This window comes from Protopterus annectens, chromosome 9.part0 (assembly GCF_019279795.1).
Source record: "Protopterus annectens isolate FY-2018-M chromosome 9.part0, PAN1.0, whole genome shotgun sequence".
Lineage (NCBI taxonomy): Eukaryota > Metazoa > Chordata > Ceratodontiformes > Protopteridae > Protopterus > Protopterus annectens.
Genome location: NC_056743.1, coordinates 416,354,688 through 416,379,601, shown reverse-complemented (window position 1 = coordinate 416,379,601; position 24,914 = coordinate 416,354,688). Strand labels below are relative to the sequence as shown.

At 37.3% G+C, this 24,914-nt stretch overlaps 1 protein-coding gene across 1 annotated transcript in view; it reads left to right on the top strand.

Annotated features, from left to right (window-relative positions):
• The window catches only part of DOK2 (docking protein 2), an 816,359-nt gene that overhangs the window by 538,667 nt on the left and 252,778 nt on the right, over positions 1-24,914 (top strand). The gene's annotated exons all lie outside the window — the stretch shown is intronic.

Genomic DNA, 24,914 nt, shown 5'->3' with positions numbered 1-24,914 from the left:
ATAACACATGCACAGCTCACCACATCTCTAACTCACTTCCTTGACATCACTATTCATGTTTAGTTACAGTGCTAAGAGCTTGCTTGTAAAACATTCTTGACACATGCACAGCTCACCACATCTCTAACTTACTTCTTTGACATCACTGTTCATGTTTAGTTACAGTGCTAAGTGCTTGCTTGTAAAACATTCTTGATACATGCACAGCTCACCACATCTCTAACTTACTTCTTTGACATCACTGTTCATGTTTAGTTACAGTGCTAAGAGCTTGCTTGTAAAACATTCTTAACACATGCACAGCTCACCACATCTCTAACTTACTTCTTTGACATCACTGTTCATGTTTAGTTACAGTGCTAAGAGCTTGCTTGTAAAACATTCTTAACACATGCACAGCTCACCACATCTCTAACTTTCTTGACATCACTATTCATGTTTAGTTACAGTGCTAAGTAGTTGGTTGTAAAACATTCTTACACATGCACAGCTCACCACATCACTAAGTTACTTGCTTGACATCACTATTCATGTTTAGTTACAGTGCTAAGAGCTTGCTTGTAAAACATTCTTGACACATGCACAGCTACCCACATGTCGAACTTACTTCCTTGACTTCACTATTCATGTTTAGTTACAGTGCTAAGAGCTTGCTTGTAAAACATTCTTAACACATGCACAGCTCACCACATCTCTAACTCACTTCCTTGACATCACTATTCATGTTTAGTTACGGTGTTAAGAGCTTGCTTGTAAAACATTCTTAACACATGCACAGCTCACCACATCTCTAACTTACTTCCTTGACATCACTATTCATGTTTAGTTACGGTGCTAAGAGCTTGCTTGTAAAACATTCTTAACACATGCACAGCTCACCACATCTCTAACTTACTTCCTTGACATCACTATTCATGTTTAGTTACAGTGCTAAGAGCTTGCTTGTAAAACATTCTTAACACATGCACAGCTCACCACATCTCTAACTTACTTCCTTGACATCACTATTCATGTTTAGTTACAGTGTTAAGAGCTTGCTTGTAAAACATTCTTAACACATGCACAGCTCACCACATCTCTAACTTACTTCCTTGACATCACTATTCATGTTTAGTTACAGTGTTAAGTGCTTGCTTGTAAAACATTATTAACACACGCACAGCTCACCACATCTCTCACTTACTTCCTTGACATCACTATTCATGTTTAATTACAGTGTTAAGAGCTTGCTTGAAAAACATTCTTAACACATGCACAGCTCACCACATCTCTAACTTACTTCCTTGACATCACTATTCATGTTTAATTACAGTGCTAAGTGCTTGCTTGAAAAATATTCTTAACACATGCACAGCTCACCACATCTCTCACTTACTTCCTTGACATCACTATTCATGTTTAGTTACAGTGTTAAGAGCTTGCTTGTAAAACCTTCTTAACACATGCACAGCTCACCACATCTCTAACTTACTTCCTTGACATCACTATTCATGTTTAGTTACAGTGTTAAGAGCTTGCTTGTAAAACATTCTTAACACATGCACAGCTCACCACATCTCTAACTTACTTCCTTGACATCACTATTCATGTTTAGTTACAGTGCTAAGAGCTTGCTTGTAAAACATTCTTAACACATGCACAGCTCACCACATCTCTAACTTACTTCCTTGACATCACTATTCATGATTAGTTACAGTGCTAAGAGCTTGCTTGTAAAACATTCTTAACACATGCACAGCTCACCACATCTCTAACTTACTTCCTTGACATCACTATTCATGTTTAGTTACAGTGCTAAGTAGTTGCTTGGAAAACATTCTTAACACATGCACAGCTCACCACATCTCTAACTTACTTCCTTGACATCACTATTCATGTTTAGTTACAGTGCTAAGAGCTTGCTTGTAAAACATTCTTAACACATGCACAGCTCACCACATCTCCAACTTACTTTCTTGACATCACTATTCATGTTTAGTTACAGTGCTAAGGGCTTGCTTGTAAAACATTCTTAATACATGCACAGCTCACCACATCTCTAACATACTTCATTGACATCACTATTCATGTTTAGTTACAGTGCTAAGTAGTTGCTTGTAAAACATTCTTAACACATGCACAGCTCACGAGATCACTAAGTTACTTGCTTGACATCACTATTCATGTTTAGTTACAGTGCTAAGTAGTTGGTTGTAAAACATTCTTAACACATGCGCAGCTCACCACATCACTAAGTTACTTGCTTGACATCACTATTCGTGTTTAGTTACAGTGCTAAGTAGTTGCTTGTAAAACATTCTAACACATGCACAGCTCACCACATCTCTAACTTACTTCCTTGACATAACTATTCATGTTTAGTTACAGTGCTAAGAGCTTGCTTGTAAAACATTCTTGACACATGCACAGCTCACCACATCTCTAACTTACTTCCTTGACATCACTATTCATGTTTAGTTACAGTGCTAAGAGCTTGCTTGTAAAACATTCTTAACACATGCACAACTCACCACATCTTCAACTTACTTCCTTGACATCACTATTCATGTTTAGTTACAGTGCTAAGAGCTTGCTTGTAAAACATTCTTAACACATGCACAGCTCACCACATCCCTAACTTACTTCCTTGACATCACTATTCATGTTTAGTTACGGTGCTTAGAGCTTGCTTGTAAAACATTCTTAACACATGCACAGCTCACCACATCTCTAACTTACTTCCTTGACATCACTATTCATGTTTAGTTACGGTGCTAAGAGCTTGCTTGTAAAACATTCTTAACACATGCACAGCTCACCACATCTCTAACTTACTTCCTTGACATCAATATTCATGTTTAGTTACGGTGCTAAGAGCTTGCTTGTAAAACATTCTTAACACGTGCACAGCTCACCACATCTCTAATTTACTTCCTTGACATCACTATTCATGCTTAGTTACAGTGCTAAGAGCTTGCTTGTAAAACATTCTTAACATATGCACAGATCACCACATCTCTAACTTACTTCTTTGACATCACAATTCATCTTTAGTTACAGTGTTAAAAGCTTGCTTGTAAAACATTCTTAAAACATACACAGCTCACCACATCTCTAACTTACTTCCTTGACATCACTATTCATGTTTAGTTACAGAGCTAGCTGCACAGCTCACCACATCTCTTACTTCTTTGACATCACTATTCATGTTTAATTACAGTGCTAAGAGCTTGCTTGTAAAACATTCTTAACACATGCACAGCTCACCACATCTCTAACTTACTTCCTTGACATCACTATTCATGTTTAGTTACAGTGCTAAGAGCTTGCTTGTAAAACATTCTTAACACATGCACAGCTAACCACATCTCTAACTTACTTCCTTGAAATCACTATTCATGTTTAGTTACGGTGCTAAGAGCTTGCTTGTAAAACATTCTTAACACATGCACAGCTCACCACATCTCTAACTTACTTCCTTGACATCACTATTCATGTTTAGTTACGGTGCTAAGAGCTTGCTTGTAAAACATTCTTAACACATGCACAGCTCACCGCATCTCTAACTTACTTCCTTGACATCACTATTCATGTTTAGTTACAGTGTTAAGAGCTTGCTTGTAAAACATTCTTAACACATGCACAGCTCACCACATCTCTAACTTACTTCCTTGACATCACTATTCATGTTTTGTTACAGTGTTAAGAGCTTGCTTGTAAAACATACTTAACACATGCACAGCTCACCACATCTCTAACTTACTTCTTTGACATCAATATTCATGTTTAGTTACGGTGCTAAGAGCTTGCTTGTAAAACATACTTAACACATGCACAGCTCACCACATCTCTAACTTACTTCCTTGACATCACTATTCATGTTTAGTTACGGTGCTAAGAGCTTGCTTGTAAAACATTCTTAACACATGGACAGCTCAACACATCTCTAATTTACTTCCTTGACATCACTATTCATGTTTACTTACAGTGCTAAGAGCTTTCTTGTAAAACATTCTTAACACGTGCACAGCTCACCACATCTCTAACTTACTTCCTTGACATCACTATTCATGTTTAGTTACAGAGCTAGCTGCACAGCTCACCACATCTCTAACTTACTTCCTTGACATCACTATTCATGTTTAGTTACAGTGCTAAGAGCTTGCTTGTAAAACATTCTTAACACATGCACAGCTCACCACATCTCTAACTTACTTCCTTGACATCACTATTCATGTTTAGTTACAGTGCTAAGAGCTTGCTTGTAAAACATTCTTAACACATGCACAGCTCACCACATCTCTAACTTACTTCCTTAACATCACTATTCATGTTTAGTTACAGTGTTAAGAGCTTGCTTGTAAAACAATCTTAACACATGCACAGCTCAACACATCTCTAACTTACTTCCTTGACATCACTATTCATGTTTAGTTACAGTGCTAAGAGCTTGCTTGTAAAACATTCTTAACACATGCACAGCTCACCCCATCTCTAACTTACTTCCTTGACATGACTATTCATGTTTAGTTACAGTGATAAGAGCTTGCTTGTAAAACATTCTTAACACATGCACAGCTCACCACATCTCTAACTTACTTCCTTGACATCACTATTCATGTTTAGTTACAGTGCTAAGAGCTTGCTTGTAAAACATTCTTAACACATGTACAGCTCATCACATCTCTAACTTTCACATCTCTAACTTACTTCCTTGACATCACTTTTCATGTTTAGGTACGGTGCTAAGAGCTTGCTTGTAAAACATTCTTAAAACATGCACAGCTCACCACATCTCTAACTTACTTCCTTGACATCACTATTCATGTTCAGTTACAGTGCTAAGAGCTTGCTTGTAAAACATTCTTAACACATGCACAGCTCAACACATCTCTACCTTACTTCCTTGACATCACTATTCATGTTTAGTTACAGTGCTAGCTGCACAGCTCACCACATCTCCAACTTACTTCCTTGACATCACTATTCATGTTTACTTACAGCGTTAACAGCTTGCTTGTAAAACATTCTTAACACATGCACAGCTCACCACATCTCTAACTTACTTCCTTGACATCACTACTCATGTTTAGTTACAGTGTTAAGAGCTTTCTTGTAAAACATTCTTAACACATGCACAGCTCACCACATCTCCAACTTACTTCCTTGACATCACTATTCATGTTTAGTTACAGTGCTAAGAGCTTGCTTGTAAAACATTCTTAACACATGCACAGCTCACCACATCTCTAACTTACTTCCTTGACATCACAATTCATGTTTGGTTACAGTGCTAAGAGCTTGCTTGTAAAACATTCTTAACATATGCACAGCTCACCACATCTCTAACTTACTTCCTTGACATCACTATTCATGTTTATTTACAGTGCCAGCTGCACAGCTCACCACATCTCCAACTTACTTCCTTGACATCACTATTCATGTTTAGTTACAGTGTTAAGAGCTTGCTTGTAAAACATTCTTAACGCATGCACAGCTCAACACATCTCTAACTTACTTCCTTGACATCACTATTCATGTTTAGTTACAGTGTTAATAGCTTGCTTGTAAAACATTCTTAACACATGCACAGCTCACCACGTCTCTAACTTACTTCCTTGACATCACTATTCATGTTTAGTTACAGTGATAAGAGCTTGCTTGTAAAACATTCTTAACACAGTTATGTCAGTTATGTACTTGGCATTTGGAATCAATTGGTTAAACACAGTGCATTTTCCTTGTTATTATTTATTTATTTAACATTTGTTTACCAGGATGGTCCAACTGTCCAGTGTCTGTTTTCAACGCAGTCCTTGGGGGGAAAGCCCCAGAAAAAAATTACAGAATATAAACAATATATATATATATATATATATATATATATATATATATATATATATATCTATAATAGCAATAACACAGGTTACAAATGTAAAAGGCTAATGCAGTAATACAGAGGAATTCTATACAAGAATAAGTGTACTACTCTATAGTCAAGTAGCATTATAGTATACTATAAGCATGCACACAATATTACAATATGTACAAAGAGATAGGGAGAAATACAATATATTGTTTGAGTGGTCTCTCCATAAGCAAACTGGGAGAACAGAGAGGTCCTCCTGCAAATACCCTCCATTAGCAGATTGGGAGTTCAGGGAGGTCCTTTGCAGGTACATAAATGATTTGTGTGTAGGTATGATTTTAATTGGGTTTTGAAGGTGGTTGTACATGTTTGAAGCCTGAGGTCAGAAGGCAGGATATTCCAGTTTTTTGCAACTTCATTGGTGAAGAGAGAGTTGCCCAAGCTATTTATACATTAGACACTTTCTAGGAGGGCTTTATTGGTAGATCGTAATTGCCTATTAGGATTTTAGAAGGTTATGAGGCCAGACAGAGTAGGGTTTTTTCAGGATAGTATAGTATTTGGTGTGCCAGGTTAAGCTGGTGGTATTGTAGTAAATTTGGGAATTCTAACCAGTGTAGTTTGTTGAGGGATTGGCAGTGGTGGGACCGTGAACTGGTGTTGCATATTGCATATGCAGTGAACATTTTATCTATAATCCAAAGTTCAAACTGGGTAGCCAATTAATGATCTTAATCCAAGTATATTGGACTATTTTTCTGATCTTCTCTGTGATGGGTCTCAGTCCATTAGCATATGTCATCTTTTGTTCTGATCATAGACTTATTTAGGTACTGCAACCACTGTTGTGAACCAATGATTTTTTGTGCCACTGTTGAGTATTCCACACAGATGAAATGTAGCCTTTAAGGAATTTGCATGGGGATGCATGGCTATGCTTTAAAAGGTCCTTGTGGTCATCAGCTAAGTACACACCTAAGAACCTATGTAGCTGAGTAAATATTACAGATGTTGAGAGGCAATTATTCCTGTTATGGTTCATCTTCCATCTTGTAGAACACACTGAAACAATATGAATGAGGATAGCAATTGTGCTGGCTACCAAAAAGAGTAAATGAAGAAAGAAGCACCCCCCAGAAAGGAGTTATATCATCTGGAAAAATTGTTCAAATATGTGAAACCTGCATTTGCAGATTGTCACCGTTGGGTGAAATCAGCACTGGAATGTATTCAGGATGGAAAAGCTATCCTGCTTTCATTAAGTTTCAGAAAGTTATACTACTAAACGGCTCCTAACTCTTCATTCTGTTGGATTAGGATAATGATGAAACAGTGAGGTTGACTCACTGCAGTCCTCCGAAATGTAATAATATTTATCCTGGACTGTTTTTCTGAAAGTGATTTAGCACCAGGTGTACATTGTCATAGACCCTATAAATGTTATAGAACTCCAAGTAGTAACTGCTTTGTTTAAATTCTACAGGGCTTTGTGACTGAGCTGCTTCTGTTTAGAATTTAGTATGGTTTTCATGGACTCAAATATTCTTGCATTTGAACTGGTTATGCACTTAGTTGTCAAGTCTAAAACCCTTCTACATTTTTAGAAATATCTTTATTTGTGCCTGTATTTAAACCTTCCAAAAATCATCTGCTGTCAGACAGCTATTGACCTATCTCCATCAGTAATGTAGATTGCAAGTTATTCAAAATGACTTTTTGCATTCTGCTTGGAAAATATTATACCCAAGTCAGAGCATTCAGAGACTGTGTGTGTTGAAGGTACCCTCACACCTAGAGCTATACAAAGAGCAATTCTTTTACAACTGCCTTCAATACTCTTGTGTATGGTAGAGGCACTCATGAGCATTGATGAAGAGACTGCTTTTACTTTTTTTTTCATTATTGTTTCTTTGGGAAAGACCAAAGACATATGACTTGTTAAGAATCATTGTGAAGTTAGTAGTTTCTCTCTGCAGTGGCACTGTGCTTCTCAATAAGGTAGTAGGGAACTGCCTCACACTGAATCATTATGTATGTCACCAATAGAAGGAGGAGGAAGCTACTACATGATAGAGCAAAATCCCAAAAAGGGAAGGCATCTCTGATCAGTATTAGCAAAAAACTACGGGCACTCATAAAATCGTCTAAGGCCAGCTTCGAGAGAAAAATTGCACAGGACACTAAGGATAATCACAAGGCCTTCTTTAGTTATGTTAGGAACCTGGGTGGAAATTCCCAGATATGCTCAGAATTAGTCCAAAATGACAAAAAATACACCGAGCCCACAGACATTGCCAACATCCTAGCTGACAGGTTCAGTGCAAACTTCTCCCCCTCTCCCCACCAAAAGGGCAAATATCTATCCCAACAGAGTGCTGCCCCCCCTGACATCTCAGATGCTCCGGTAAGAGCCGCCCTCTCCAAAGCAAAAAACACAGCATCAATGGGACCAGATGGTGTCCCGGGCTGCGTCCTACGTGAACTCCAAGAAGAGCTAAACCCAAACATAAAACTACTGTTCAATCTTAGCCTTACTACAGGATATGTACCCAAAGAGTGGCGTACAGCAACAGTGGTCCCTCTCCACAAAGGTGGTGCCTCAACGGATCCTGGAAACTATCGCCCCATAAGCCTGACTAGCTTGGTCTGCAAAGCTATGGAAAGGATCATCATGGACCTTATAAATAAAGATATTGGGGACCTACAGACACTGGATCCTACCCAGTTTGGCTTTGTTAAGGGCAGATCCTGCCTCTTAAACCTGGTCGATTTCTTTGAAACAGTCACCAAGGCCATTGAGGAGGGGAAGGTGGTCCACACAGCCTACCTGAACCTCGCAAAAGCCTTCGATACAATACCCCACTCGGGCATTATAGATAAGCTCACCAGCTTAAATATAAACCCCTATGTCACTAGATGGGTTGCAAACTGGCTCAAGGACAGAACCCACATGGTTAGAATTGCTGGAGCCATGTCAGACTCCAAACCAGTTACAAGTGGCGTCCCACAAGGCTCAGTCCTGGGACCTCTCTTGTTCGGTATATATTTCTCGGCGGTACAGGCCAACACGGAAGGACTGTGGCTGACCATGTTCGCAGATGACTGCAAACTGGGTGCCATAATCAACTCTCCAGCCGACACAAGCATCCTCCAAAAGGGCCTCATAGAAACAGACAACTGGTGCCAAAGCCATGGCCTCAAGCTAAATGCCAAAAAGTGCATAGTCATCCCCTTTGGCAAAAACAAAGTGCCCACAAATTACCACATAGGTGGTAATCCATTAAGTACAGAAGAAGTCATTAGGGACCTGGGGACCCAAGTTGATAGCAATCTCTCATTTGACAACCACGTGGCTAAAGTGGTTAGAAAAACATTTTATATAGCCCACCTAATCATGAAGGGATTCACATCTAGATCAGGGGAGGTCATCGTACCTCTTTACTCATGCCTCATCAGGCCCATAATTGAGTACAATGCCCCTTTGGGATGTACCTTACCAGACACCTGCAGCAACTGGAAAGACCCCAAAAATACCTCACCAAGAGGATCAAAGGGCTCAAACAGATGCCATATGCTGCCCGGTTAAAGAAACTCCAGCTCTACTCAGTGGCATACCGCCTGCTCAGAGGCGATCTGTGCCTGACGTATAAAGCCATGTCCAACCCGGAATTAATGGACATGCTGCACCTCAGAAAATCCAAATCCCATCGAGCTACGTGCTCGAGAGACTTGAACCTCAGCACTGAAATAAATACGACATGCTGGAGGGACAGATTCATAACCCAGAGGCTCCCTTTACTCTGGAATAAAATCCCAGTCCAGGTTAGGCAGAGTCCCACATTGACTCTCTTCAAGAGGAATCTTGATGAGTGGATGGGAGATCGTAGGTTTACCCCGGCTATCACTTCTGTGTCACTGTTAGACAGAGGCACAGTATACTAACCTCAAAAAAAGGCATAGCAAAATTAATTTAAAATGGGTGGCGAAAGCCAAACACACTCTGGCTAGGCTTATAAATGCCCTAGGGCAGATAGCCTAGTATGAACCTATGAACCTATGAACCTATGAACACATGCACAGCTCACCACATCTCTAACTTACTTCCTTGACATCACTATTCATGTTTAGTTACAGTGCTAAGAGCTTGCTTGTAAAACATTCTTAACACATGCACAGCTCATCACATCTCTAACTTTCACATCTCTAACTTACTTCCTTGACATCACTATTCATGTTTAGTTACGGTGCTAAGAGCTTGCTTGTAAAACATTCTTAACACATGCACAGCTCACCACATCTCTAACTTACTTCCTTGACATCGCTATTCATGTTTAGTTATAGTGCTAAGAGCTTGCTTGTAAAACATTCTTAACTACTCATCATTGCCTCCTTCCATTTCAACCTTATCTTGTCTCTGTTGCATTCTCTTAGGCTAAGCCTGAAAATGGTTCACTGACATTAGTGTTTTATTCCAGTTAACAAATGAAAATGAATTACTAACTATAACAAATGGCTTCTGTCTTTCACAGCTGTGGACCAGTCTCAGAAGTTATGCATGCAGTCTCAAGTATTTCTAAGATTATTTCAGACGCGCAATCTATTCTTGTGTCCCTCTTTTTTCTATTCTTTTTCCTAATCTTTAACTTCTTGCCCAAAATAACAATCATTCAGCTGTGGCAGCATGGTACGGAGAGACTTCCCCTCCATTATCTGATTTGAACCACAATATTTAGTAGTAATAGCACTGCATCCTGAGAGCCACCCTCTCATTCTCACATTCCTTGCACTGTAACTGACAACAGAATTTTATTCTGCAACCTTGCACTCAGGCTTTCACAATGAGCATTAATGAACACACTGTATCCCGATTTTCCACTTAGACTCTCACAACAAGTATTACTGACATGCTCTCACAACGATCATTAGTGAACACCCTGTGATTTCCCACCCAGTCTCTCACAATAAGCATTACTGAACATGCTGCACACTGATTTTCCACTAAGACTCTCACAAAAATTGGTGAACACCCTGCACCCCGTGATTTCCCACTCATATTCTCACAACAAGCATTACTGAGCACACTGCAGCCTGTGATTTCCTACTCACACTCTCACAACAGACATTACTGAGCACACTGCACCCTGTGATTTCCTACTCAGACTTTCACAATGAGCATTTATGAGCACACTGCACCTGTGATTTCCTACTCGGAGTCTCACAATAGACATTACTGAGCACACTGCACCCTGTGATTTTCCACTCAGACTCTCACAATGAGCATTACTGAGCACATTGCACCCTGTGATTTTCCACTCAGAGTCTCACAATGAGCATTAGTGAACTCACTGTACCCTGTGATTTTCCACTCGGGCTCACACAATAATCATTCAAGCATTAGATAACATTTCCTTTCTGCCTTACAAAGAATAATTGTTGTATATATGTAATGTATAATACATGTTCAGTCAATATCTTTTTTGTACAATATGTCTTGTCTTCTGGGTTACCACATCTTCTTAATAACAGTTCTGTCAAGTCTGCTTTGTAATGTATTGTCTTACTGATGTTATTTTGTCATGTCTTCATTTTAACAAATTGATTTACTGATGTATGTCTTGTGCTGTTAAAACACAAGTGAAGCCAGGAACAGAACTCGGATGTAAAGTAAACTATTTTATTAAGCGCTTTTCATCTAACTTAATAGTTAAACTTCTTCAGACAAACAACATTCAAACATCCAAAACTTTAAATAGTAACATTCGTTGAAATCACGTGAAGAAGGACATAAAATTTAAAAAAGAAGAAATGACATTTAAAAGGGCAACAGCTTTGAGTAAGGCAGCATAAATTCCATTCGTAAAGAATGTGTATGTAAATTAAGTTTTCATTCAATAAATATGTATATTTCCAAATAAACAATCAATATATCACATAAAATTCAAAATACTTAAAACATAATTAAATAACAAATAATTAATGATTAAATATGTTAAAAAGCTTATTAGAGCTCACATGTGTAGACTATGTATCCTGAAATATATATAAATATGTAAAACACTGTGAATAACCATAAATAACAATAAATAAGCTAAAGTATGTAATATAAATAAATATTAAATAAATATTAAAATAAATGGTTATACATACAAATACAGATTTTATTGTTAACATCAAATGGTATATGTTTATATAAATATTCAAATTTCACCTAAGCATACTTTTTAATTTTAATAAACACATTAATGAGCATTTGTCATTTAAACCTGGGTAGTGATATGCTAACAACCTAATCTGCCAAAACAGCTCCAACCTCTCCAAGTATAAGCTATTGGGTCCACCCCTACTACTGGGTTTAATCTCCTGTATGATCCAAAATTTAAAAGTATGATATGGAAAAGATTTAACATGTTTAGCTAAAGCATTCTCTTCCATATGTTTCTGAGTGCTATATAGGTGCTCGTAAATCCTGTCTCGTAATCTACGATCAGTTTTCCCTATATAAAAAGATGGACAGAATTCACATTTAGCCAAATAAACAACTGATCTAGAATTACAACTGAATTTCTTCTTGCTGACCAACCTAGTGCCATTGACAGTTACGTTTGCACCTATTTCTACAAACCTACAGTAAGGGCAGTTACCACATTGCGTCACCCCAGGATATCTACTTAAAGAAGTTTCACTTTTCTCAAATAAATTCTTAAAATTCAAACCTTTTCTATAGACTAACTTGGGTTTATCTCCCACCTTACTAATCACATTGGCATCATCTTGTAAAAGCCTCCAATTTTTATTAATAATATCCCTAATCTGCTCAGATTCTACACAAAATGTCATAATAAAAGGCAATCCAAAATTTTTATTAGGGTTATTTAAATCTAAATTAATCTCATCTATTTGGCAAGCTATGCTCTGCTTAGCAAGTATGGGGGTATAAATACCTACACTCCTTTTGTTTTTAACTTCCTCAATCAGATTGTCTGCCAAGGCCACAGGATAACCTCTTCTAACAAACATATTTTTCAGGTTAAAAAACTCTGAAACAAAATCATTAAACGTGGTGACCATGCGTGCATCACGCACCAGTTGGCCCTTAACTACAGAGCGCTTTTGATAATGTGGATGAGCACTGGTGTAGTGAAGGAAAGTATTAGAGTAGGTTGACTTTCTAAAAATATTTGCTTCCCAAGTGCTTTCTGTTCGTTTTTTGATGACAAGTACATCTAAAATCGAAATCTGTTCTTCATGAAAATCATTAGTAAATTTAAAAAAATTAGATGTGCTGTTAAACTATTCACTCAACTTATCAGCTTCACTTCTGTCACCTTCAAATAACATAAAAATGTCATCCAAATTATCTGATATAAAATGTTATATTGCTACAAATCCGTTTTTCTGACAATACATATGTCTGCTCCCACTGCGACATAACTAGATTCTCATAACTTGACCCACAGGTGGAGCCCATCACTACTCCTCTAATTTGTAAATAAAAGCTGTTATTGAATGTAATGAAATTGTTAGTGAGGATAATATTTAAAAGTTCTTCCACCAAAGAGATCTCAGCTTGTAGCGCACTCAAAGTTTTCATTCTCTGACCAACCCATTCAATACCTTGATCGTGAGGGATACAGGTGTATAGATCCTTTACATCTACTGTGAGGAAATTTAAATTCAAATCACAATTGATCCTATTCAATTTCTCTGAAAAGGACCAAGAGTCCTTGGCTATTTTTTTCTGCTTCATTACATATTTCTGTAAAATAATATCCACCATTTTAGCAAAAGCATAAGTTGATAATTGTCTACCATTAACAATTTGGTCTAAATGAAGGATTTATTAGGCCCTTGTGTAGTTTGGGTAAACCAAGCATAGCTGGAGTAATAGGCGCTAGCATCTGAATATAATTGTACATACTGACATCAATTTTACCTTCAGTAAATTAATCATTAAGGTAAATTTTGATTCTTTGGTTGGCTATATTATATTCATTTAGGGAGGCTGGTTGATAAACTTCAGAGTCTAATATAGATTGAATTCTATTATTATAATCAACTATGTCCATAAATACCAAGCCACGTCCTTTGACAGGTTTCATAACCCTGTCCTGAGCCTCACGTAATACATTCACTATCTGTCTTTCTTCAAGGGTCATATTATGCTGTAATCTGATATTTTTATTACAGTAAAGCATTCTTAAATCTAATTCACAAATTCTTTCGAAATTTTGTACTAATGATTTTCATGAAGAACGGATTTCATTTTTAGATGGTACTTGTCATCAAAAAACGAACAGAAACCACTTGGGAAGCAAATATTTTTAGAAAGTCAACCTACTCTAATACTTTCATTCACTACACCAGCGCTCATCCACATTTTCAAAAGCGCTCTGTAGATAAGGGCCAACTAGTGCGTGCAGCATGCATGGTCACCACATTTAATGATTTTGTTTCAGAGTGTTTTAACCTGAAAAATATGTTTGTTAGAAGAGGTTATGCTGTGGCCTTGGTAGACAATCTGATTGAGGAAGTTAAAAACAAAAGGAGTGTAGGTATTTATACCCCCATACTTGCTAAGCAGAGCATAGCTTGCCAAATAGATGAGATTTATTTAGATTTAAATACCCCTAATAATAATTTTGGATTGTCTTTTATTATGACATTTTGTGTCAAAGTCTGAGCAGATTAGGGATATTATTAATAAAAATTGGAGGCTTTTACAAGATGATGCCAATGTGATTAGTAAGGTGGGAGATAAACCAAAGTTAGTCTATAGAAAAGGTTTGAATTTTAAGAATTTATTCAAGAAAAGTGAAAGTTATTTAAGTAGATATCATGGGATGACACAATGTGGTAACTGCCCTTACTTTAGGTTTGTAAAAGTAGGTGCAAACGTAATTGTCAATGGCACTAGGTTGGTCAGCAAAAAGAAATTCAATTGTAATTCTAGATCAGTTGTTTATTTGGCTAAATGTGAATTCTGTCCATCTTTCTACATAGGAAAAACTGATCGTAGATTACGAGACAGGATTTACGAGCACCTATATAGCATTCAGAAACAAAAGGAAGAGACTGCTTTAGCCAAATATGTTAAATCTTTTCCACATCATACTTTTAAATTTTGGGTCATACAGCAGATTGAACCCAGTAGTAGGGGTGGACCCAATAGCTTATACTTGGAGAGGTTGGAGCTGTTTTGGCAGATTAGGTTGTTAGCATATCACTACCCAGGTTTAAATGACAAATGCTAATTAATGTGTTTGTTAAAATTAAAAAGTATGCTTACGTGAAATTTGAATATTTATATAAACATATACCATTTGATGTTAACAATAAAATTTGTATTTGTATGTATAACCATTTATTTTAATATTTATTTAATATTTATTTATATTACATACTTTAGCTTATTTATTGTTATTTATGGTTATTCACAGTTTTTTACATATTTATATATATTTCAGCATACATAGTGTACACACATGAGCTCTAATATAAGTCTATACTACTTCCAAGTTTCAGCTTTTAACATATTTAATCAATAATTATTTGTTATTTAATTATGTTTAAGAAGTATTTTGAATTTTATGTGATATATTGATTGTTTATTTGGAAATATACATATTTATTGAATGAAAACTTAATTTACATACACATTCTTACTCAAAGCTGTTGCCCTTTTAAATGTCATTTCTTCTTCTTTTTTAAATTTTACGTCATTCTTCACGTGATTTCAATGAATGTTACTTTTTAAAGTTTTGGATGTTTGAATGCTGTTTGTCTGAAGAAGTCTAACTATTAAGTTAGACGAAAAGCGCTTAATAAAATAGTTTACTTTACATCCGAGTTCTGTTCCTGTGTTTTAAAAGTTTTAGTTTTTAACTTTTTGTGGCTATGTCTTGTGCTGTAACTGACATTGTTCATTTGGAATCAGTTTACTAGAAATGTTAACAGACATAAATAAATTATAAACGGTTTAGATCACTACTCCATCTTAAACCTGAGTGTGCTGTCATTTGGAGAAGACATTAAAGTGAGGTCTCACTGTCTGAATTAGTGGTAGCTTGGCTGAATGTAAAAGAACCAATGTACTATCCAACAAAAAAAAAAAAAGAAAAAATGAAAAAAAAGAAAAACGGAGTAGGTTAAGTTTCCCAGTATCCTGACCAAATTTTCCCAGGTCAGCAAGAATGCAGCAAAGAATCTCCCCTGAAAAGTGACTGCTAAAATAGTGGAACCAACCTGGTCAACACTGTAAATAAAAATAAAATAAAATATACTCTGGCTTACTGCTGACGCCAAACAAAGAAAAAAAATGGAATCAAAGGGACATTGCAAGGAAAACATGGAACTCCTCTAACTAAATTCTGGATTGCATTATATTACACTATGAAATCCTTCCAGAAGGAAATAACAAAAGCCAAATCTGACTTCCACATTTCCAGGCAAAAGGCCTTTCCATCCAACCCAAAACTACACTGAGCTGACACACAATCTCTGTTATGCCACTAATATTCACATAGCACTATTCAACATAAGTCTGTCACATCATTGTTTGAATAAACCAATAGTTGTAAAGACTTTTTTTAACCTCCTGCCCTTGTAATTCTATTTTCCCACATTCAAATCCAAAGTGTGTAAATTGCTTTTAAAACTCCTAAATAAAATCACATCACTTAGACACAGAGACATGTCCAGAATAACTAAAATATTCACCCATATATTGTCAATCTTCGCACTTACATTTATTACCTTATTTTAACTACAGGTGAAAGCTCCACTGCATGGAAACCTGGAAAGCTGCTGCAATTTCCTCTTTCCCAAAAGTCCTATACTCTTTAAATATTTAAGGCAGACAGTAAACCTGCCCTTCCATTGCCAGCAAGCTTAGAGAAGCTTACATGCAAATATTCACCTTCATAAATGATTGCAATATTTTTAAGTTGCGCACACATGAATTTTAACAAAGCTTCAGTGCCATGGGAACCAGACACCAAACCACAAACCTTATATTTTTCAACATAGTTATAGGGGCTTCTTAAGGAATCATTGTTTAATGATTTTAAGAGGACATTCAACCAGCTTGGTCATACTATTTTGTTACTGACACTTTATAGATTATCATTCTTGAATGAAGTTGATTCCTGGATCACTGATTCTCTCTCTGTCTCTAACAAATCCATAAATTATTTTAGTGATATCACCCTATTCCTCCCTTGAACTTCAGTATGACTTGTCTCTCGAGGGTCTATCCTTGGACCAATTCTATCCTTACATGACCTTCCTTCATTACTCACCTCACTGAAGCTGACTATGGCTACAGATGGCCTCTCAGTCTAACAAGGAGGTCATGGCAGCCACAGCATTCATTCTTTCCAACAAAAAGACCTCAAAAATATCATCTTCCTTTATCACTCACACTGATGGTCAATTAATATCAATAAATATAATTCAATTATCTTTAGTATTCCTGCCAAACTTTCATGTACCTTTCCCATATTTCTTTGTGATCCATGGGGTAACTGTTAAATAGTCACACCACCATCAATGCCTCTAAGGTACTCGCACAACTTAAACAACCTTATAAGATCACTAGTGTACTAACTCCAGAGTCCAGATTCTCCATAAATAAAAAAATATTTTAGCTATAAAAATGTAATACTTTTTGCCACTACTCATTTTGGAAACTGTTAAAAATATACATTTATGATAAAGCAAGTCTCTGCTTAGACTATGCTGTTTTGTTACTTTAGCCAATCATTTTCTTATACTGATATCCTCTTAAATACAACTATCTTACTAATCACAGAAAGATTCCCGTTTTCCTTCATACTTCCCAATACATGCTAATGTTCAATATGCTTCTGCCCTCCAAATCCACAAACTGCAAAACTTTTCTAAGCTCTATTCTCTTAGGTCTGTCTTCAATGACCCCATCTCCATCAGGACCTTCAATCACTCTTACAATAACTGACTGTTGTTGTTGTTGTGTCTTTCGGCTTTTCCAGGTTAGGGGTCGCCACAGCGGAACTCCGGTCTGCTAATGATTGGCAGTAGATTTTTACATGCCGAGTTGCCAGCCCTGACGCACAACCTTCCACGAAGGTACGCCCATTCATGCATGTCTCTACACAGAAGATGCTCTTGCTGAGAATCGAACTGGACAACTTCTTACTGTGAGGTGACAATGCTACCGCAGCACCACTTTCCTAAATACATCTCTTCTACTTGAAATACACTTCCTTCCATATTTAGAGCTTTACATTTGCCTCAGTCAGAACTGCCTTATTCTTGTATTACTTAACTTTCCTATTTAACTTTAGCATTTTAACCTTATATTTTACCAAGCAGTTCTTTTTGCTTTTATTTTTTTCCTTTACCTAATTACCAGCTCGTCCTGGGTGTTCCTGTCTTCTGATCCATCTACATATTTACTAGGTTTCTATCTTTATTTGGCATGGCTAAGTCTGATATCTTAAAAGTCTAACATTTTAGACAATTTAAACAACCACAGTCCTACTCTTGACTGCTTATATACACCCCCATTGGTTACTCTTTCTTGCCTCATCCAACCTACTTTATTTCAGCATGCCTTCATATTAGGTATGAATTAGGTACAGTTTCTTGTCTGTACATTATGCGAACGACCCTCTTAACACCAAACCTCTTTGTTGCTTCCAAACATATGCACCTAATCATTTTACATCATTATACTTTTATTTGTCTGTTATAATTGAACCTCATCTAAAATGTGTTGCTCAACAATTTGCCTAAGTGTTTTTCTTATTACTTTGCAGCAATACTTATAGCCATGTTTTGTATCTTTTTTCCTATACAAAATTGTTGCAAATCATGCTTTTTGTATGGGCCATTTATTATTTTTGCCTACCATAACTTTACAACTCATTTAATTGTAATTGCACCTACCTTATAACATGGTGTATTTTACTGTTTGACTAAATTGTGTGCTTATTTTATTGTGTCCTTTGGTTAGAATTCTGTTTGAAAGTGGTCATTATACCAGTTCACTTACTCAGTTAACAAATGTAAAATTAAGCAAAACAAATAAATGTGTCTTTGTGGACTTTACTAATACCTCAGACTCAGTCCCACACAGCTGGATCCGAAGAAAACTTCAGAGAATGGTGGCAGGACAAACACAGATGTACTGGACCGTAACATGGCTGAATGGTGGGACACAGAGAAACAATATCAGGAACAAAAGAAATGTCTTATGGAGCATGGTGGGGCCAATCTCTGGTCCAGTACTACCTGGAGTGTTCATTTCAGGCATGTCTGAGAGAAGAGACAAAAAAGATCAACCTCTTCACTTACAATAAACAGATAAGTACAACAGTGGACAGTTGGGAATAAGTCTAAGGAAGGACTTAAAAAGGCTGATGAGATGGGCAGAACAATTTGTTTTTGTACAACATAGACAAATGTAAAGCACTGCATCTGGGCCACAGAAACCCTGGTGGGAAAGTGGAACTGGCAAAAGAGGTCAGCACTCCCAAATCCTTTTTTGCTCATCTGAACTAGATTTCCAGAAGCAGAGTAAGAGGATAGTGGCAGCAGCCAACAGAATGGTGGTGTATAATGAGCGGATACTAAGAGCAGAACGAGAAGGTCATAACAACAGCAACGGAATGCTATAGTGTATCTTCAGAAGGAAGACTTCTAGAATAAAGTAATAACATACATACTCTAGCAAGCACTAGTTAGGCAACACCTTGAGAATTGTGTGCAGTTGTGGAGCTCACAGAAAGAGATAGACATCAATCTGTCAGAGGGTATCTGAGGAGAAAGACATGACTAGTGATGAGGAGAGCTGGAAGTCTTCCAACCAGAGATAAGAAGTAACATGGAGGCATAATATAGTTGCATAAAATTGCATTGTTCAGATGTGAAGAGGTCACCCTTAGAAGGAATGATGATGGCACATAGACAAAGGTACTGGCATGTACAAGCAGATGGTAGAGGGCAGGGAATACACTACAGGGTTCAATGGGTATGGCAGACATTGAGAAAGAATTGGTTCAGAGGATGCATGGTGTTAAATATACTTACTAGGTTAACAGAACCCTTTAATATTAACATTTATTTCATCCAAAAATGACTGCCATATACCAGGGAGCACTATGTCTGTCCAGATGTTAAACCAATTTTTTTTTTATAAAACCTTTCTGTTTAGTACATTTCCCATTCAAATACTTATATTTCCTTAAATATATTTTGAGTAACATGCACAGAGCAGGCAGTCTCCAAATGTTCAGCCTAGAAAAAGAAATTACATTTTTGTTAAATCATACACTTTAGTGAGCTTGACTTGGAAAAGTATATTTCAATGAACTGTATGATTTACAGACTTAGAGGTTTACCACGCATACATATAATATGCATTCAAGGAGATGTAAGTATGGATGTGAGTAGAGGCACGAGCGCACACACACACACACACACACACACACACACACACACACACACACTCTCTCTCTCTCTCTGCCTTACAGACAGTTCCGGGCTTGCAAGATGTGAAGTTATAGGTAAAATATATCCTGTGGCATTTGCTAACTCAGATATTATTAGGCAAAGCCACTGCGAGGTTCAGTTTCCTGTTTCACTGTGGCCTGGGACTGCTGAAGAAGTTGCATGCAGTGTTTGCTATAGATAGAGTAATTAAGTGGAACACAGTTTCCTTAATGTCTTATCAAAGATGAAGAAAACTGACCCCCTGTCCATAATTCTGTACGGCAGGAACAATGAGAACTCTTCTATTGTGGACAGTCATTAAGAAGTCTAGAGGTGATGACTGTGGTATAGCATAGGCTGGCAGTAATTTGAGAACTGCTTTAATTCACAGTGCACTGTCTGGCCAGCTAGATATAAATAGCTTGCATGAGAAGTTCATAGAACGTAAAAGAAAACAGCAAAATTATTCACTTCTCACACAGATGAAATAATACTCACATAAAAATTGAGAGAGTACAAGCAGAGTTGAATCCAGCACTAGGCGACCTTGGCAGTTGTCTATGGCCCACTGGCTGTGGGCCTGCCATAACATTAACTTTTTAAATTAAAAAGAAAAAAAACCTTGTGTCTTCTTTAAGGGTGTTCTTCTTTAAGAATGCCCTATGCATCTGTGCATGCAGTACAGATTTAAATCCCTGTATGCATCGATGCACACACCTGCTGTTCTTGTTTCTTCTTTTTCCCATCTGCACGCAGAATTTAAACACAGATCACATTCCTGCTGCCTGCTTCCTCTGTCCACAGTATAAAGGATGGACAAAACAAATATTCCAGCAGCAAGGTGTGTGTGTGTGTGTGTGTGTGTGTGTGTGTGTGTGTGTGTGTGTGTGTGTGTGTGTGTGTGTGTGTGCATGCGTGTGCATGCGTGTGCATGTGTGTGTGTGTGTGTGTGTGTGTGTGTGTGTGTGTGTGTGTGCATGCATGTGTGTGTGTGTGTGCGCACAATGCCCTAGGCAGGGATGCCCCTTTGTTAATTTGCTGACATGTACCTTGGTTACAGGAGATAACAGCCTGAATCCCCCACACCAATTACCAAACTATTAAAAAAAACACGAGTTTCAGTGAATTTTCAAGGAACTGAATTTTAGTGTATTTTTCAAGTAATTGGGAGCATCAGTTCATTTTCATGGAATTGTGAGTTTCAGTGCATTTTCAAGGAATTGTGAACTTCAAGGGAAGAGAGGTTTACTGCTGCTCATGCTAAGTCTGTTTTTAATGTGCAACTGTTTTGTTTAGCGACATCACTGTTTGTGCTATAAAATTTGAAAGTACTGTTAGCAGCACACCAGGTACCATACTTGATTTTGATGCAGGAGGCTGTTGGTTCTACTCCCACACCATCTAGATGGATTACTGATACTGTGTTGTACTTTAAGGAGGGGGGGGGGTGCTGCAGACTTGAGTGTGTCCTCCTCTGGATGTGCTGCTTTATAACTATGAACCTGTTGTCTGTTTGCCATCCATTCCCTATTACAATATTACCTGCTTATCATTTTTTTAATGTAACATAGCAATTCATTCTTCAGGGGCAGAAGGCACTGAATTTGTAGATGAAACAATGAAAAGTACGAGATAAGCAATTCATTGATTGATCCAAAAACGTTGTATAGAAAATTGGGAAACAAATCAAAAGGAATAGAAACATCACCAAATAAAAAACAAATAGACACATTTAGATGAAATATCTATGTAGACCCTCTGGAACATAACAAAGATGTTGAATGGATAGAAGAAGTAAAACAAACAGTAAAAAGTTCAAATGTACAAGATATGAAATGGAGTGAAGTAACACCCTGAGAAATTGAAACAAAATTAACAAAAGTTCCTAACTGGAAAACCCCAGGCTCAGATGCAGTACCTAACGTCAATATTAATATCTTCGCATGGAGATTTATCCCTGAGTAAGAACTATTGATATGCGCACCCCAAACAGACACCAACCTAGTTAATAACAGAAAAAATTGATACTCCTCCTTAAAAGAGTGAAACTGCAAGCTGTCCTGAAAACTATAGACTAATGACTTACCTTCCAACAATTTAGTGCAGCTGTTAGCATTGTCACCTCACAGCAAGAGGTTCTCCAGTTCAATTTTCGGCTGAGGTGCCTTCTGTGTAGAGTTTTCTGTGCAGAGTCCTCTCCACTACAGAGAGTTCCTCAGAACAAAGAAACATCACAGTCACCCAACCAAATTAAATACCCCTTTCAATTAATCAGTTTGTACAGTCATTGAAATTTAAAGTAATACTCACAAGAATTGTACTCATATTAAAAAAACAGTTACTAAAATTACATTTAAAACCATTTCAAATCAAACACACAATATTAAACTAAACTCCATCACTACGTAGCTATACATAAATATTTGTCTTAACTTTTACCTCTTAAAATTATCCTGAAATGTGATCAAGTTTTAAAACACTGGCAATACTAATAGTCTCATTTATGCCTGGATATCAGGAGGCATTCATAAACAATTGCCATCTCAATTCCATTAAATCTAAATGTAAATCTAAAATACCCCCTTTCTCATCTTCCATTAACTGCTGTAAAAACAAAAATTTGAAATGATGCGTTTGGTTTTCATTTATATGCCTAAATAATGCACTTTTTAACCTACAGTGTCTAATGTCCCCTAGGTGTTCCCCCATTCTTGTTTTTAATTTCTTATAAGTTTTCCGTATGTAGAAAATGGGACATTCTAGACACTTAGCAATGTATATAACTCTTTTGCTGTTCCAGTTATAATGGCCTTTAATGTTTAGTGTTTGACCATTGACCCTAAAATGATCATCAGTTTCCATTAGATATTGACAAAAAGAACAAGAATTGCATTTAAAATTCCCCACTTTTCTATTTTTCTTAAAAGTAGGTCTTATTCCCTTCAAAATGTTCTTGATACATTTGTCTCTCCTGAACACATATTTAGGGTTCTTACCTACCTTTGAACGTACACTGGCATCAAACTCCAGAATATCCCAATTGTCATTTATCACTTCAATAATGGAATTAGCCATCCCGTTGTATGTTTACACCAGGGATGAATTGGACTGACCACCTTCCTTTATACATCTAACACCCCTAGTGAACCCGTGACCCAAAATCGGTCTATAAAGCCCTTGACTTTGTTTGTGAATAACCTCTTTAGTGAGGTCCTCTAATAACCTGTCAGGATATCCCCTCTGTTTGAACTTATGGGTGATAAATTCCAACTCAACTAGAAAGTCAACATCAGAACTAACCATTCCTTCGTCATCATTTCGCACTTACAGGTCAATACCAAGGAACTGTGCTCTGTTGCCTGCCTTGTGTCATCGTTCATTTGAATGTTTACCTTCTGCTTGATACAATCCCATACCAAAAAGAGTTCCTTTCCAAACCCCCCCCCCCACCTAATTTTCCACTACCGCACCTAAATTCATGACATTGGTGAGCTGATACTTTTCTGTCTTCCCTCAAAAGTGTTTATAACAAATACATTGAACAGTATTGAGCTCAGGACAGCCTCTTTGGTGGTACAGTAGTCAATAAACTTATTCCTGACATAGCCTGTACTGAGCCTAGGACTGCTTCCGTAGTACTCCACTAGTCATTAAAGTTATTCCTGATACAGTCCTTACTGAGCCCAGCACTGCCTTTGTGGTGCTTCACTAGTCCATAAACTTATTCCTGGCACAGTTCTTACTGGGCCCAGGACTGCCTCTATGGTGCTTCAGTAGTCAATAAACGTATTCCTGGCACAGTTTGCACAGAGCCCAAGACTGCCTCTATGGTGCTCCAGTGTCAATAAATTTATTCCTGACAGTCTGTACTGAGCCCAAGACTGCCTCTGTGGTACTCAGTGGTCAAACAGCGCTCTGTTTTTCAGAACCTGACAAAGACACTCTTCTACTTCATTTTGGCTTGCTCTAGCCAGTAAGTAGGGGACAGTAATTGTTCAGTCAGTTAGGAAAATATAGTGAGACTAGTTAAATAATATTTTTCTGTATCTGTCTGAATCTATCCATCTGTGTTGTTTTTATATTTCCTGGGAATTGAAACTCTGGTGTTATTGTAAACAGAAAGTCAGTATTTTCATGTTTTGTATTTTATTATTCTTCTTCTTTCAGCTGCTCCCGTTAGGGGTCATCACAGCAGATCAACTGTTTCAATTTCTTCCTGTCCTCTGCATCTTGCTCTGTCACACCAACCACCTGCATGTCCTCTCTCACCATACCCATAAACCTTATCTTAGGCCTTCCTCTTTTCCTGTTACCTGGCAGCTTCATCCTTAGCATCTTTTTCCCAATATACTCTGCATCCCTCCTCAGCACACATCCAAACCAATGTAATCTTGCCTCTCTGGCTTTGTATTTTATTATTTATTTTTAAATATATTTAACCTTTCACTGTGGCTAGTCTTTATGCATTTATTTAGTGGTACTGTGGCTGCACACTCCTGAAAGTCTTGCTGCTTCGTTAATACTACCATTTGTATAAGTATTAAGTAATTGGGTACCCTTGCAAGAGCCACAGAGTAGCTGGCTTTCTCAGTGT